The following is a 17,799-nucleotide window of genomic DNA, read 5'->3' on the forward strand; positions in this document are numbered from 1 at the left end:
CTAGGGGAAGAACCTTCCGGACAACCTCCTCCTTCTGGTAACCCAGGCGTTCTTTGGCTCGTGGCAGCAAAATTCCAATTTTTGCCGCTGTCTTCACGCAGCCATCTTCCTCTGTGTCTCCTCACACAGCCGTCTTCCTCTGTGTCTGTCCTCATGTGGCCGTCTTCCTCTGTGCCTGTCTTCACACGGCCGTCTCCCTCTGTGTCTGTCCTCACGTGGCCGTCTTTCTCTGTGTCTGTCCTCACAGGGCCGTCTTCCTCTGTGTCTGTCTTCACAGGGCCATCTTCTTCTGTGTCTACACAAGGCCATCTTCCCCTGCATCTGTCTGGCTTTGTGTTTCTTCTCTTCACATGAGGACACTAATCATATTGGATTAGGGCCCACTCTATTCCAGTATTACCTTATGTTAATTGAATCCATCTGCAAAGACACTATTTCCAAACAATGTAACATTAACAGGTACCGGGTGTTAGGACCTCAACATAACTTTTAAGGGGAGAAAATTTAACCTACAGCAGGTACGATCCCTCTGTTACTGAGGAGATGAAAAATTTCAAAGTAATGAGCTAAAAGTACTTTTTTGTCCACCAGATTGGCAAACAGTTTAAAGTCTGTTATTATCAAGTGTTCTTGAGTTTCGGGAGGAAAGTTCTCACACTGTGGGTAGGGTTATATTTGGAATAGTCTGTCAGGAAAGCAAGTTGGTTGCATCTATCAACAGTGAAAATAAGTCTATCTTATTTCAGAGAAATTTCTAGAAAAACACAGGCAGGTCACGTGTAGGTATGCCCCAGAAGGTGCTCGAAAAATGGTTTGCAATTTGAAGAAAACAGAAACAACCCTAATATACAGCTACAGAGACGTGGATAAATAAATGTGGTATAACTGATTATGAAATTTTAAGCCACAGTTTACAAATTTGATTTATTTACATGAACATATTTAAATTATATTAATAAATGAATAAAGATGCTTGTGGAAAAGTCCATTAAGGTAATACCAGTTGACACTGAATCAATTCTGACTCATGGTGATGCTATGTGTTGCAGAGTAGAACTGCTCCATAAGGTTTTCACAGCTGTGACCTTTAGGAAGCAGATGTGCCAGGCATTTTTTCCAAGGCATTTCTAGGCTGGTTTGGATTGTGAATTTTTCAGCTAGTAGCTGAGCACTTACCAATTGTCAACACCCAGGGACTTCTACATTAAAAATCCATATTTTATATATATTTATGTATATATATACATATATATGTATATATATGTATATATATACATACATACATAAATACATGTTATTGTTGTTGTTGTTAGGTGCCATTGAGTTGGTTAGGTCTCATAAGGACCCTATGTACAACAGAAGAAAACACTGCCTGGTCCTATGCCTTCTCTCAATCATTGCTATGCTTGAGCCCATTGTTGCAGCCACTGTGTCAATCTATCTGTTGAGGGTCTTCCTTTTTCGTTGACCCTCCACTTTAAGAAGCATAATGTCTTTCTCCAGGGCCGGGTCCCTCTTGATAACATGTTCAAATTGTGTGAGACGCAGTCTCACCATCCTTGCTTCTAAGGAGCATTCTGGCTGTACTTCTTCCGAGACAGATTTGTTCCTTCTTTCGGCAGTCTATGGTGTATTGAATATTCTTCACCAATATCACAACTCAAAGGCATCAGTTCTTTGGTCTTCCTTATTCACCATATATATACGGAGCCCTGGTGGTACAGTGGTTAAAGAACTCAGCTGAGAATGCTTTAAAGGTCAGCGGAGCAAGGGCGGGGGTTGGGGACTATGCCTTAAGGGAACTTCTAGGTCAATTGGCAAAATAATACTATTATGAAAACATTCTGCATCCCACTTTGAAATGTGGCACCTGGGGTCTTAAATGCTAACAAGCGGCCATCTAGTTGCATCAATGGGTCTCAACCCACCTGGATCAAAGGAGAATGAAGAACACCAAGGTCACACGATAACTATGAGCCCAAGAGACAGAAAGGGCCACGTGAACCAGAGACTTACATCATCCTGAGACCAGAAGAACTAGATGGTGCCTGGCCACAACTGATCACTGCCCTGACAGGGAGCACAACAGAGAACCCCTGAGGGAGCAGGAGATCAGTGGGATGCAGACCCCAAATTCTCATAAAAAGACCAGACTTAATGGTCTGACTGAGACTAGAGGAATCCCACTGGTCATGGTCCCCAAACCTTCTGTTGGCCCAGGACAGGAACCATTCCTGAAGACAACTCATCAGACATGGTAGGGACTGGACAATGAGTTGGAGAGAGATGCTGATGAAGAGTGAGCTACTTGTATGAGGTGGACACTTGAGACTGTGTTGGCATCTCCTGTCTGGAGGGGAGATAGGAGGGTAGAGAGGGTTAGAAACTGGCAAAATTGTCACGAAATGATAGACTGGAAGGGCTGACTCATTAGGGGGAGAGTAAGTGGGGGTATGGAGTAAGGTGTATATAAGCTTATACGTGACAGACTAACTTGATTTGTAAACGTTCACTTAAAGCTCAATAAAAATTATTTTAAAAAAGAAAAAAAAAGAACTTAGTTGATAACTGAAAGGTCGGCAGTTTGAATCCACCAGCCAGTCCACATTAGAAAGATGTGGCAGTCTGCTTCTGTAAAGATTTACAGCCTTGGAAACACTATGGGACAGTTCTACTCTGTTCTATATGTTCACCATGAGCCAGACCAACTCGACAGAAGTGGGTTATACATATATATATAAACTCTACTATATTTCATATATTTTTGAAGAAGAGTATTGAAGGATGCCTCCCCAAATTCATTACGACAGTTACCTTTTGATTAAAAGAAAGAGTAAAAAGTCTAAATTCACAAAAGCGGGCCATAAACTATGAAAATAATTTGGGCCTGAATAGACAAGAACTTGGATTTGAATTGAGGCAGTAGAGATGGATGGGGAGAGACAGATTTGAGATAAGCCAGTGCTTTTATTAAGCTTGAATGACTAGAAAAATGAAGACAGGAAACTGATTATGCGCTAGATATAAGCTAGGTGCTGCAATATTGAAGGGAAGACGGGGTGGGGTGGGGGGAGGACTAGCCTCTGTCTCCTTGAAGTTGCATTAAGTGTAAGGGGAACTGAGGGGCCATGGAAGGGAGGGGTATAAGATGAAAATTATTATAAGCACATAGCGTCATGTAGAGACAAAAGTTCAAGTTAAATTTGAAATAAATAAGTCAAGTAAACTCAGGTGTGAAGACTCAATAGAAAGTATAATTTTAGGAGTTTCCAGCCTGAGGCGAACTATTTCTTGTAGGAATAAACATCACCTGCAGAATAAGGCAGGTGCAGGTGAGGCGGAGAGAAATGGAGTTTACAGAAAGTAGATCATGAGGCTGAGAGCTGAATCTGAAGGAACATCTTGTTTTGGGAGGCAAGGGAACGAGGAGCCAAGAAAGAAAACAGAATTAAAAAAATGTATAAAGGAAGGAAAAAAACAAATTTGCTTGGTGTCACAAAAGCCAAGAAAATTTGCATTAAGCTGAGTTATAAACAAGAGGAACTCAGGGTTCAAGGTAATTCTTCCGTCCCAACTGAGATCAGATTGAATATCACCAGGTGCAAGACATCCTGGGCTTCTCTAGTGCTTCTGGCAATAACAAGCAAGAGAGATATTAGGACTGAGTATTTCCTAGTCCGAAAGACAAGCTGGCAGAGTTTTTATTCCCAAAAGGCTATTGGGCGACACTTTAAAACCGGGGGGATGTCTTTATCTGAACTAGGGTTAATCCCAGGCAAACTACCTGACTAATCTTTCCCTGTCCATATCAAAACATCCTGAATACTTGTCCACAATTTCTCCCCACTCACTCCTCAATCCTATCTCACTTCCTTTCTCTAAACTACACATGCTGACACCAGTAACAGTCTGAATTTTATTTATTTATTTATTTTTATTGTACTTTAGGTGAAAGTTCACAGCTCCAGTTAATTTCTCATACAAAACTTTATACACCTGTTGCTTTGTGACATCAGTTTCAATCACCACAATATGACAGCACACTCCTCCCTTCCACCCTGGGGTTCCTTGCATCCATTTGATCAGTTCGTGTCCCTTCTTGCCTTCTCATCTTGCCTTCGGACAGGAACCGCTCATTTGCTCTTGTGTATCTGATTAAACTAAGAAGCACATTCCTCATATGTATTACTTTTGTTTTTTAGTCCTGTCTAATCTTTGTCTGAAGAGTGGGCTTTGAGAATGCTTTTAGTTCTGGGTTAACAGAGCGTCCAGAGGCCATAGTTTCGGGGGTTCCTCAAGTCTCTGTCAGACCATTAAGACTGGTCTTCTTATGTGAATTTGAGTTCTGCTCCACACTTTTCTCCTGCTCTGTCCAGGACTCTCTGTTGTGTTCCTCATCAGGCAGTCATCAGTTGTAGCTGGGCACCATCTAGTTCTTCTTGTCTCGGGCTGGTGGAGTCTCTGGTTCATGTGGCCCTTTGGTCTCTTGGGCTTATATTTTCCTGTCTTTGTTGTTATCCATTCTCCTTTCCTTCAAGTGGGATGGGACCAACTGAAGCATCTTAGATGGCTGCTAGAAGTTTTTAAGACCCCAGAGGCCAATCACCAAAGTGAGATGTAGAACATTTTCTTATTAATTTTTGTTATGCCAATTGACCTGGACATCTCCTGAAACTATGGTCCTCAGGCCCCAGCCCCAGTCACTCTGTCCCTCAAAGTGCTTGGATATTTTTGGGAAACTTCTTAGCTTTTGTTTTGGTCCAGTTGTACTGACTTCCCCCTTATTGTGTGTTGTCCTTCCCTTAACCAAAATTGATCCTTGTCTACTACCTACTTAGTGAATACCCCCCCCTTTAATTTTGATTCATCAGATAACATGGATCCTTACCCTAATTGGTCTCTGCATAGAAAATTTTGGTAGTTTTTTTTTAATATGCAGAAAATACCTTGCTATTAACTTCTAAGCTAAAGGACAATAATTTAAATTCTAATATAATTTCAGTTTAATGACTAATTCTTAACACTTATATGTTTAAATATTTAGTTAATGAGGCAATATAAATTTTACACAAAGTACTGTTCAAATGGTAAAGTTCGTTTTCTCAAAAGTTGGCGTAATTGACCCATGGCATCTAAATTTATTCCTAAGCAGTTTTCTCTAGTACAACATTGCTAACATAAAAAAAAAAAAAAAAAAAATTTGCTGTATATTTTTTAAAATGATAGGTATATTTTACTTTCAATTTTTTGAGATAGCATTTGTCCTAACCTTGTCCTTGAACCCAAATATGCTATTATTATATCTAACTTATGATGTCAGTCTCTTTGATCTTTATTGCACATTTTACTCATTCTCGAAGTGTTTGTATACTTTGTTGGTTTATAAGGCACAAGCAGATGTTTTGCTATAACCATGTCAAGAATGTAAGATAATTTATATCTTCGATCAGCAGTAGAAAAGGTACAGTTTTTATTTGTACTAAAAAACTCCAAGCCTATATTCTGTGTTTTCTTAACTCCAAATACATTCATAGTTCAATTGTTAACCATGCCAAGAGATGTCGTTAAACTGATTTCTCTTCCTTGTGATGAAAACGTCCACAAAGATAACAAAGCAGAGACACTCATTTATCCATCAACATATATTTATATTTTCATTTGACTTGGATCCAGATTTTTTTAAATCTCTAGATGCACCATTTTCAGATCTTGGTAAATCATTAATCTAAGGCTTGATTTATTAATCTGTAAGGTGCCCATTCTACTTGATAAGTATGATAAAAAGAAAAAAAATGGAGTAAGTCAACAATCTTGGGAATCATTGAAGACTCTAATGCCTTGTAAAAATGATAAAAAGTGGGAGCAGAAGTCCATTAACAAGAGTTATTAATTGAAAGACTCTTTAGAACGAACATCTGGACCTATCAGCCAATCCTGAATATTCAGTGAATCCAGATGGGGAGGGTGGCAGGAAAGGAAGTATATCAAATCCTTCTATTTACCACATGTCAAAATGATTTCAGTATGCTTTTCCTACATTAAGTTTATGTTTCATATCCCAAGTGCAAATCCTTTGCAGATAACTATCTTTTTCAAATCTAAAAAAAATCCTGATTGATTCTATTGACAAAATAATTTAAGGACAAAATTAAAGGAATTAATAGTTCGGACACTGTATTTTAGTATCAGTTTGAAAACAGAGAGTTCTGAAGATATTCAATTTAAATAACCCACTTATTCTATAATTTCCTGAGGTCAGGGATATTAAATTCATGCTAATAATACTGCCTTTAAATAAATCACATACCTACAGTCTGATTATAAATGTGATCTATTTTTTAGTAAGTCTATGATCTTCTCACAAGTGTTTCAGTCAGCGATATAGCAAAGGATACCAGAGATATTTTGGGAGCAGAACCATACTCTTCTGTTTATGAATTATTTCCAGACAGAAAGCCTCAGTACAGACTCAGAATGATAACTCCAGACCCCAGCAAATCCCTGTCTTAGATCTAGGAATGATAAGTCACCGCTTTTTTACCTGTAGGCACGCACACATACACACTTGCTTACATACCTACATCTCTGCATACCTACATACAAAAACCAAAAAAACCCATTGCTGTCGAGTTGATTCCGACTCATGGCGGCCCTGTAGGACAGAGTAGAACTGTTCCATAGGGTTTCTGGTGGATTTGAACTGCTGACCTTTTGGTTAGCAGCCATGGGTCTTAACCACTATGCCACCAGATTTTCCCCTACATATTAAAAATTACATATTATACAAATATAAATTCCTCTGCTCATTTACTCCATGAGATGAGTTCATTCAAGGAAGATGACACCAGTTAAGATTGTTTCATATTTATCCAAAATCCTTAGAATGACATAGAAGCTTGTGATGATCAGCAATTAAAAAGAAAATGTTCCTTGAAATTAAACAAATTATTTTCCTCAGAGTGAGGTTTGTTTAAAAGAGAATGGAAGTAAATTACAGTTTACGGAGTCATTGACCATAACCAGCTATAATCATTGAGATAACGTAACTGACCTAGTTTTCTCAAATCACTGAGGACTTCCATTTCTCCCACAAGCCAGCTCGTTTCTGCAGTAGCTGTATTGAAAATTTAAGAAGCTCAGTAAGGGGCTTAGTTGCAGGTGTTATAACTGTAGAGCACACACCATATGTATATCACTTCCCATGCAACACTGATGATTTTCAAATTAATCTCAGCAGCTTTATTGGCTGGCTAAATTAAGTGACTACACTAGTGGTACGATTTAATCTATTTAGTCAAATAATCTCTATACTTTGAAAATTTAGGTGTTCATGATGAAAACTAATGTAATTTTAATACCACAATTATTGATATCAGGCTAATGGACAATTGCTTGACTAGCACCCCCCTTTGTCCACTTAAGAGGGATTCTCACAGAAAATATTCATAATAATAGGTGCTTAATTAAATTCATAGGAACCTGGGCCCTGTGATAATTTGTATCCTTATGCACAATATCATTTTATATTTGCAGCAATCTTGAAAGTTAAAGTTTAGAATACCTAAATGATGTGATTTGAATCAGAACGTTGGAAGTGGTAGAGAAGACATTTGAATCTAAGGCTGATCTAAACCTAGTCTGTGCTCTTAACTATTTTGCTATATTGTATGCAGTAAAAATGTAATAATAATAATGACGTTGATTAAATTTTCAAGGAAGGAAATTATTCTTGAGTTCATCAACACCTCATTGCTACTTAAATGTATTGGGTTAGATTGTCAGTATTAGTCACTTGAGAAATGAAGATGAATTTTCACACACATATATACACGTAAATATACATGCACACACATATGTCTATATTAGTAATATGAGGAGAAAAGCTAATCATTAATTGAATAAGAATCAGAAGATTAGTGATGGTTTTTATATCTATATTGAACATGATGTCTTGAGTGAATTCCATACCCATTAGCCTCCTTTCTGAGCAAGTTACTAAAACAGGTCCTTTCAAATGATTATTATAACTGATATCATGCTATCTTGTTACACTAGTCAGACCAGTGTAGACCAAGGATTCTTTGTAGACTCCATGAAACAAATGTATGGTTGTCAGAACTTTATGGGTTTGATTGCTACAAGAATTCTACGATGCAGTAGGTATAATTGATCCTGAATCATGATTTTCTAATCCAATAAAATAATTTCTATTAGGAGGTTTGAATGCAAGGTGTGTGTGTGTATGCATATACATATGTATATATATGCATACATACATAATGACATTGATTAAAGAAGAACAACATGGAAGGAGATGACATGATGCAGATGCCATTAATAAATGGAAGCAATGACCCAGCAGCAATAATAGAAAGTAATCAGAGAGAAATCAGAGGCAATTGAAAAGAAGCGAAAAAAGACAATTGCCAGAAAACCACACTGTCAGAGCATTAAAGTAGAAAGCCACAGAATCCTACCTCTGAAATGATGACAAGTTTGTTGAGTTACTAGACCAGTGCTGACTGATGAAAAATATTTTTTTACTCTATGATAGCGTACAGTCCTGCCACTGAAATCATGCTTCCAGTATCCATATTAAAAATCTAAAATAGCCAAGCAATTACAGAATTAGATACTTGGTTTAAATCATTTCTTCTACCTCTTGAGAAATACACAAACTAGAACTTAATAGGATAATCAGCTAACCCATTCAAGTTACACACTTGTTTATATTAGAAAAGAAAAGCGAAGCATTAAAGTCAATGTGCTAGAAGTCAATATAAGCGTGTTGAGAAATAAAATATTATAAACCCAAAGAAAGAGAAAACAAGAAATAATGAATATAGGGATAGATAAAATATTAAAGAGCTTAAAAGACATTAAAGACAAAAAAAACTGAAAAAGTTTATGGTAAAAGAAACTGACAAGAACCTTTTCTGGCTATGATGGAAGAACTCCTATAAACAAGTGTACAACTAGACAAAAAATATGAAAATATGAGACAGTGGACGATAGGGAAGATTCCAGAATCAGCATAGGTATTCTCTTGGCTAAAACCTAATTTGCACATTTTTAGAGCAAGACTCCATGAGGCCAGTCATAGTACAACTTCCAGGGAAAGAAAAAATAAGTTGAACAACTATCAGATATCACATAAAGCTGAGAGGCACTTCAGTTTCAACCACTCAGAGTGCAGAAACATTGTTAAGCCCCAGGCTGATCAGTGCAGATCTCAGAAAGTTATGGATTAGAGTAGCAATGTGATAGGCCTCAACCTAAACTAAAAGAATGGACTAGATGCACTAAAAAAAAAAAAAAAAAATACAAACTTAAAACAGTCTTAACAGGATAAAACTGATGTACCAGTATATTAAGTGCCATTAGAGGAAATTTTGACAGTCTAATAATGAAAAAAACAAAATCCAAACAATTTACAATATAGTATCAATAATGTCTAGCATGGCATCAATGTGAAAGTGCAAATGAATGTGAGCTATAAAGACCTGATAAACCAGTCAATAGAAAAAGACCCAGAAATCACCTCTATGATGGAATTAAGAAACAAGGGCTTTAAGCAGCACTTACAAATATATTTAACATTAAAGGAAAACGTGGACATAAGGAGGGAACAAGTAGGAAATCTCAACAGAAAAGTAGAAAAACAAAACAGAAATTCTAAAAGTTAAAATAGACTAAAAATCTGGAGTGAAAATATTACTAAATGAACCTAAGTTTATGAGCGATGTGAACACAGTGCAGTTACAAACCACCCAATCTGAAGCACAGATAAAGACGACTGGAAAACATGAGCACAGGCTCTGGTACGTGTGGTCCATTGTCATGCAGTCAGATATGTATAAATGGAGTGCCAGGAGGACAAGAGAAGAGAGCTTGGGAGGAAACATGTATCTGAAAATATAATGATAAAATATTTTCCATATTTTATGAAATATATAAATTCAAAGGTTTAAGAAACTCAACAAACCCCAAGCAAGACTGTTGTTAGGTGCCATCCAGTTGGTTCCAACTCCTAGTGACCCCACGTACAACAGAGGGAAACACTGCCTGGCCCTGCACCATCCTCACAATCTTTGGTATATTTAATCCCATTGTTGTAGCCATTGTGCCAGTCCATCTCGTTGAGGGTCTTAGTCTGATGTGTCATAGTCATGATGTGTCTTAGTCTGATTTTCTTTATGTTTATCCTGAAGACCAAGACTAAATCACAACATGCATGATGTCAGGTAAACTTATAAGTTAAAGAAGCACATTTTTCTGAATGCTAAACTATTATTTTTGCTGAATAAATTTTATGCTTCTAATAGTAGATTGAAAGTTTAGAAATAATATGATAGCCAAAACCAAAACAAAAAACCCAGTGCCGTCGAGTTGATTCCGACTCATGGCAACCCTATAGGACAGAGTAGAGCTGCCCCATAGAGTTTCCGAGGAGCACCTGGTGGATTCAAGCTGCCGACCCTTTGGTTAGCAGCCGTAGCACTTAACCATTACACCACCAGGGTTTCCAATATGATACCACATCCCACTAATTCATTTCACTTTTCTTTTTGGGTCACATTTATCCCCACTGGAAAATTCTGATGGAGTCAGTACTAACCTGTGATAAAAGGCATTGTTAAGCTGATGTTTTTTTAAGATATAGTTGCTTTTTTTAAACTTTAGGGATAGAAAAACAATAAAAATACAAATGATTTAGTGTAAATATCATAATTTTGGTATAAACATCTCAATTCTTTAAAATACTGAATGATAAATTTGAGAAAAAAACATTCAGGACCAAAACAGTAAAATGTTGTGCCAACAGAAGTTATGAAAGAGAATAAATAAAAGTACTTGTAAGACAGCCAAAATATTTTACGCAAAAAAAAAAAAAGAAATATTAAATCATTAAAAAGTAATTTTAAAATGAACAAAATTTTGGGGACACTATAAATACCTTGACTTAAAATGAATTAAAAGATTATACAATCGCAAATGATTAAAATTCCACTAAATGGTTGAAAGCAATGGACTGCTAACTGAAAAGTTGGTGGTTTGAAATCATCAATGGCTCCCGAAAGAGAAAGAGGTGGCAGTCATAGAGATTTACAGCCTCAGAAACCCTTCGGGGTCACTATGAGTTGGAATCGACTTGACGGCAGTGGATTTTAAATCATATAACAAGCAATACCAGTGTTTAATCGACACTTATTGTTAGTTGCCATGGCTCGATTCTGCCTCATGGTGACTCCACATGTTGCAGAGAACTGCCCCACAGTGTTTTCTTGACTGTAATCTTCACAGAAGCAGATCTCCAGGCCACCAGACTTTTTCTTCTGCATTTCCAACTGATGGGTTCAAATCGCCCACCTTTAGGTTAACAGTCAAATGCAAACCATTTGTGCTACCTAGGAACCTCGAGCAAACATGCCAGAATACTATTAGAGAACACATTGCAGTTACAGCTTCACCACTTAGCAGCAAAGTGTACTTTTTCATGATCTCAATGCTCTAAAAGTCTCCAATGTTTTTATTCCCAGAAAAATAGAATAGCTCCTGAGACTCTAATATTTGTGAAAGTTCTTTGCAAAATATAAAATTCTGTATCAATGATTATAGTTATAACTGACAATAATCCGTATTGTTTCAAGCTTTTATTCTGTTTTGTCACTTTTAAAGAGGATGCTATCACAGTGTGTAGAGAAACCGTACCTTTGGACTGAGTGAAGTAGGTTATGAAGTGTAAAAATCAGGTAAGATGCAGGACAACAGAGACTTACAACCCCTATATAATAACCGTTACTACTTAATCAACATAATTTTTGCCCTGGAAAGTGTAATAATAAAAAGGCTAAAACAGGAATTGAGTGTTGATTATGAACCAAGCACTTTATATGTATTATCTTATTCAGTTTTTACAACCCTCACAAATAGGTTCTATAATTACCTCTGATTCAAAATTGAGAAAATTGAGGCTAAGAGAAGATGTTGTTATGTGCCTTTGAGTCGTTTCAACTCATAGTGACCCCATGTGATGGAGCAGAACTGCCTCATTGGGTTTTCTAGGCTGTAATCTTTACTGGAGCAGATTTTCTGGTCTTTTTCCCACAGAGTGGCTGGGTGGGTTCAGACCACCAACCTTTCAGTTAGCAGGTGAAAGCATAACTCATTTTCAGTAAGTGTGCTAAATGAACGGACCTGTAAGCAATAAATACATTACCACATTTGCTACTAACAGCATTTTCAGACTGATATTAGTTTCAATCTGAAATGGGGGATAACCAAAGTAGAAAGAGATATGTGCATGGCTACCTAACAACAGCACATGTGTGGATCACACCTCTACCATCAGTACGTCAATCTCGAGTTATTTCTACTACATTACCACCTATCATCTTTCTAAGGCTCTCATGTGCAAGTTGTATGAAATAGAATACTATACTCAGTACAGGTGTTAGCCCTTTTAGGGATATAAATAACCCCAGCAATGCATTCGAAACAATTGTTTCTGTTGGTGTGAGTTGTACCATGATGCCTGGCTTTGTACTGCTAGTCATTATTTAAGCAGGATTTTTTGTAACCAAATGGCACTAAAATGTACAGCTGAACTTCAGTCAGCGTATGGAATATGGTATTTGGGCTAAGAACTTGGCTATTTTAGATTTAAAAGTCGAGTAGTGTAAATATAGGTATTAACTTGGGGAAAACAGTTTAATTGGTTAGAACAAATGATCGAAGAATCAAGTATTTTATAAGAAAAATGAAGTGTTATTTTTGTATGACATTTTTAATCTTTTCGCTTTGAAAATTCCTGTAATTCTGAAGTCTGCTTTTCTTTTAATGAGAATTATTTTTCCTTAAATGCAAAGAAAATCATTTTTTCTTTTTAAAATATAGACATCTGTTTACAATGTTAATTGCAATATTCATATTTATACATGTACATAATTGAATACATTTGTACCTGATGCTTTTCCTAATTGAAAAGAACTTGATGAATCATTTATTTTAAAGACACCATAGCAAATAATGGTGGCAAAAGAAATCACACATTCTAAAATAAAAAAAAAAACCTAATATTAAAAATCTTTGTACCACTTTGCCAAGTGATAGCTTGTCTCTGACAACTACTGGCTGAGATAATATCACAAATTAGTTGCAACCTACCCTGTGCAAGGCTATGTACCCTGATCTGAACTTTGCATGCATAAAAAATTCCCAAATAATGACATAAAATGTCATTAGGGAGTGCCTCAACCATGCTGACGGGTGAAATCTTCAAGGTCCTACTATGTCCCAGCAACAACTAATCTCTTCTCCATTTCTATAATTCTGTTATTTCAATAATGTATGTATATATAAAAAGTTATATAAAATGGAATAATGTAATCTTTAATGCTTAAAGATTTTTTTTTTCACTCAGCATAATACCCTTGTGATTCGTTCAAGTTATTCCACGATACAGATTTACATCATTTGGTTCAACCAGTGACCTGTTAAAAGACACCTAAAGGTTATTTCCAATTTTGGGCTTTTCTGAATAAAGCTGCTATAAAAAATTCAATAATAGGTTTTTTTCTGTGTACATGATACTTGGGAATAAATGCTCAAAAATGCAAATGCATGTTTAGTTTTTTCAGAAACTGTCAGACTTTCTCTCCCAGATTAGCTGTACCATTCTACATTCCCACCCACATAGCATGAGTTATTCAGTTTTTCTACACAGTCGCGAACATTTGATGTTGCCACTGTTTTTGATTTTTGCCATTTTTTTTTAAGCTGTGTAGTGATATTATGGTTTTAATATTCATTTCCCCAATGGCTAATGGCATTAGGCATCTTTTCATGTACTTATTTGCCATCTCTTTATTCTCTTTGATGAAATATCTTTTCATATATTTTATCCATTTTCTAACTGGATTTTTTTCATTGTTGAGTTTTCAGAGTTTTCTGTAATTCTATACACTAATCATTTAACTTCTTTCTTTCTTTGCTCTTCTGAATGTGTGTATATATGTGTGTCCGTATCTCTTCTTAGGTTTTGAATTTTTAAATCAGTCTTTTCTCCTATCCCTAAATGTTTATGTAAGAATTATTTAAATCAGTTTGGAATGTTAAACAATTGGTGGTGGGAAATTTTTTTAGCATAATTATCTGGATTTTTATTTTCTTTTTTATATTTGTAGTAGATTGGGGTTTTGTGTTTGTTTTGAAGTTGTTTCTGTTGTTTTTCAGATCAGGGTTGTGCCTCTGGAGCTCTGTAGAGGGTTTGTGATTTGTGGTGACTTATAAGACTCTTGGTTCATGATTCCTGTTTGCTGCTATTACAGCAAAGTGGGATTCACTTTCTAAAGTTTTCAAATTTTTTGGAGGAGGAAGCAGCAGAAGTTATCTGTCAATGATTTTTTTCTTACAGGATCCTGAATTTCCCTTTCGCTTCTTTTCTTCTTCACCAAAAAGTTCCAAAGGATGCATCTGATTTAATTTTAATCTGTTTTCTCCCCTGAGCATTTCCTTTCTAAGAGTGTCTCCTCATACTTCCATGCATTTTAAATTAGTGATCTGACCTCCCAGGGTACTTTTTCAGTGTTTTCACATGTAGAATTGGATTTCTGTGTCTGTTGGTGATTTTGAATCAATATTATGCCCTACAAAGAATTTCTCTTTTCCATTTCCTCACTAAACTATCCTTGCACTACCTGAAAGCTTGCAATGGGGAGCAGAGAAGACAGCTCAGTAGGATTTGATGTTTATTTTTCTTCTCACCAGTAATTGGAAGTTCAGACGTTTTCTGTTCTAGTTATGCTGACAATATTATTAGGAGTAGCTTAATTTGTGCCTGATGTTATTAACTTCTGCCCGATGTCTGTGGTGTGCATGTATACGTGTGTGTATGTGTGTATAAAGTTGGGAACATTCTTTACTAGTCTCCTATTGCCACGATTTACCTTGACTTCTGGCTAGCATGGACATTTTTTATCTCTGAATATTAAAAAAGTGTTTTAATATATAATTTCTATATTTGAGTCTATAAATAGCTTTTCATTTTTCACAGATAATCGCATTATGTCATGCATGTTATAATTGCATTAAGACATGATCTTAATGGCTTTTTTTATAAATCTTAATGTGATATTATTTCTCAAAATTGATATCTTAATTTTTGAAATGCTCATGATTACAGAGTAGCAGGAATTATAATTTCATCCTTTGGTACTTTATTTAATTTTTTAAAAATATGTCATTTTTATCATCTGAAATAATGTATTCCTAAAGGAGGACTTGCATTAGAAAATAAGCTTATGGAAGATGAGAATATATTTCTAATTTTCCATAGAGGCACCACTTGCACCAAAATCATGAAATTAAGTTTGATGAGCGCATTTGTGTAGAACCTTGGCTCACAACTGGGACTTTGACTTGTGATTCAATGAAAATGTACTGTTGTGTGGAAAGTAGAACAAATATGAAAGTATCTTAAGGATTGTGAAAGACAAATTAGTTCTAGGATTTCTGTAGGAATTTTTTGTTAGAAATAAGTGTATGGAACAAGAAAAAAATTTAAAGCTTCTGCAAATAAAAATAAGTTTTGGGTGATAAAGAAACAAAGTCTAGGTGTATGTGAAAATAATATAAAATTATCTACAGCTTTTTTTTTTTTATTGACTGTAGAATTATGGTTTTCTCGATTTGAAAAAACATGATTGAATTTGTAGAGGTAAGAAAAGAGCTTTAGATTTTGACCAGGAAGTTAAAACATTAGAGAATCTTGGGGTTTTTTGACTTTTATAAGATAAAATTTATTCTCACTTTCAGGCTAGAGCTCTTTAAAAACAAAACAAAACAAAATCTATTTGATGTAAAGAAAGAAAACCTTGCTCTGTCCATATAACTTTCTCATGAAAAAAAAAATATATATATATTTTTTTTTTCATGAGGGACCTGAAAACTAACCATTTGAACGTAGTTCTTTTCTTTTATGGAAAAAGCCTTTATTTACATGGTTAATCTCAAACCTTAGCAAGGACCTGTATCTAGGTTGCATTCTGATGTTACAAGAGCAGCCTGGGAGCATCTTCCTAACCAGAGGGATCCTAGGAAAGCTGCTGCTCGAGCAGTTTCAGGGGGCCAAATCACACACCTCCTATCTACCTCGTCCGATTATTTCAACTAAAGAAACACGTATGGGCACAAATTTTAAACACAAATTTTATTACATGGAATCTTCTTTTCTCATTCAGAACTAAGTCAGTCTCTGAGTATACTGTGTTTATTTCCTAAGTCTATTATTTTCAATATCCTTGCTCCTAACTCGTCCTTCATTAAGCACTGATTGTCTCTTTATTTTTGCCAAATATTTGCAGTTTGTCTTTTTGCTCAAAAAACTTTTAAAGCGATTAAACTGACATCTATTTACATTTTTTATTTTAATGATAATTTAAACAATATACATCTTTCCTTAAACATAAAAAACTGAATCCACGTATATACAACTGAAAACTGGTCAAAGAATAAGGAAGACTGAAGAAGTGTTGATGCCTTTGAATCAAGGTGTTGATGAAGAATATTGAATATACCATGGACTGCCAAAAGAACAAACAAATCTGTCTTGGAAGGAGTATAACCAGAATGCTCCTTAGAAGCAAGGATGGCGAGACTGCGTCTTACATACTTTGGACATGTTGTCAGGAGGAATTAGTCCCTGGAGAAGGACATCATGTTTGGTAAAGCACAAGGTCAGCAGAAAAGAGGAAGACCCTCAAAGAGACAGATTGACACAGTGGCTGCAACAATGGGCTCAAGCATAAGAACGATTGTGAGGATGGCTCAGGCTGGGGCAGTGTTTTGTTTTGTGGTACGTAGGGTTGCTATGAGTCAGAACTAACAACAACGTGTTCAACTATAGTGATGTTATTGAATAAAATTCTATTTAAGAAAATATTTCAGGATAACTCATTACATATAGTAAAAAAAAAAAAAAAGTGTTGCTGTTGAGTCAATTCTGACTCATAGCAACCCTGTAGAACTGAGCAGAAGTGTCCCGCAGGGTTTCCAGGGAGCAGCTGGTCCAATCAAACTGCCGACCTTTTGTTTAGCAGCTGAGCTTTTAACCAGTGCGCCACCAGGGCTCCTACACATGGTACAGCATGGTAAAATGTGGCTGTTCCAACGATTTCGTGGGTTCTTTGAACAAATTTCTCATGTACTTTAATATGTGGATGCCAATATTGTATATTAACAGCAAGGCTACTTCTAAGTGACAGTCTGGAGAAAGGCGAGAATGTGGTAAAGTATTTCTAATCTGCGGTCTATTTATGCAATGCCATTTTCTGTTGCTATACTTTCATAGGACTAAAGATATCTAAAAAAAAAAAAAAACAATATTACCAACAGTTGACATATTGTACCTTATGTGTGGACAAGTTCTCTAATGACACTATGAAACACAGGGGACCTTTCGTATCACAGTATTTTTCCTTCATTCTTTGTTCACCGACAGTCATACACACTGTGAGTGACCAGAGCCAGGTAGTAAGGGAAAAATACTGACTTCCAGGCACAGACTAAACTCCTAAAGTTATGTCTTAGAGATTACATCTTTCACATCCAGTAGCTACGGTACATCGCTATTTAATTCTGGAGCCATCGCTGTTTAATTCTGGATCCGTTGCAATCAGCACTTTGGCATTTTGTTTTATACCCAAAGGTAATAAGCTTGAGGCATGCAGTTAGAACAGAAGGGAATTCATGTCCAGATGGTACCATTCTTGTTCTTCCTTTCTTTCCTCCCCCCACCCC

At 36.1% G+C, this 17,799-nt stretch overlaps 1 protein-coding gene across 1 annotated transcript in view; it reads right to left on the bottom strand.

Annotated features, from left to right (window-relative positions):
* SGCZ (sarcoglycan zeta) overlaps positions 1-17,799 on the bottom strand; it is a 741,877-nt gene that overhangs the window by 194,784 nt on the left and 529,294 nt on the right. The gene's annotated exons all lie outside the window — the stretch shown is intronic.

Source organism: Elephas maximus, chromosome 22 (genome assembly GCF_024166365.1).
Source record: "Elephas maximus indicus isolate mEleMax1 chromosome 22, mEleMax1 primary haplotype, whole genome shotgun sequence".
NCBI classification, from domain to species: Eukaryota; Metazoa; Chordata; class Mammalia; order Proboscidea; family Elephantidae; genus Elephas; species Elephas maximus.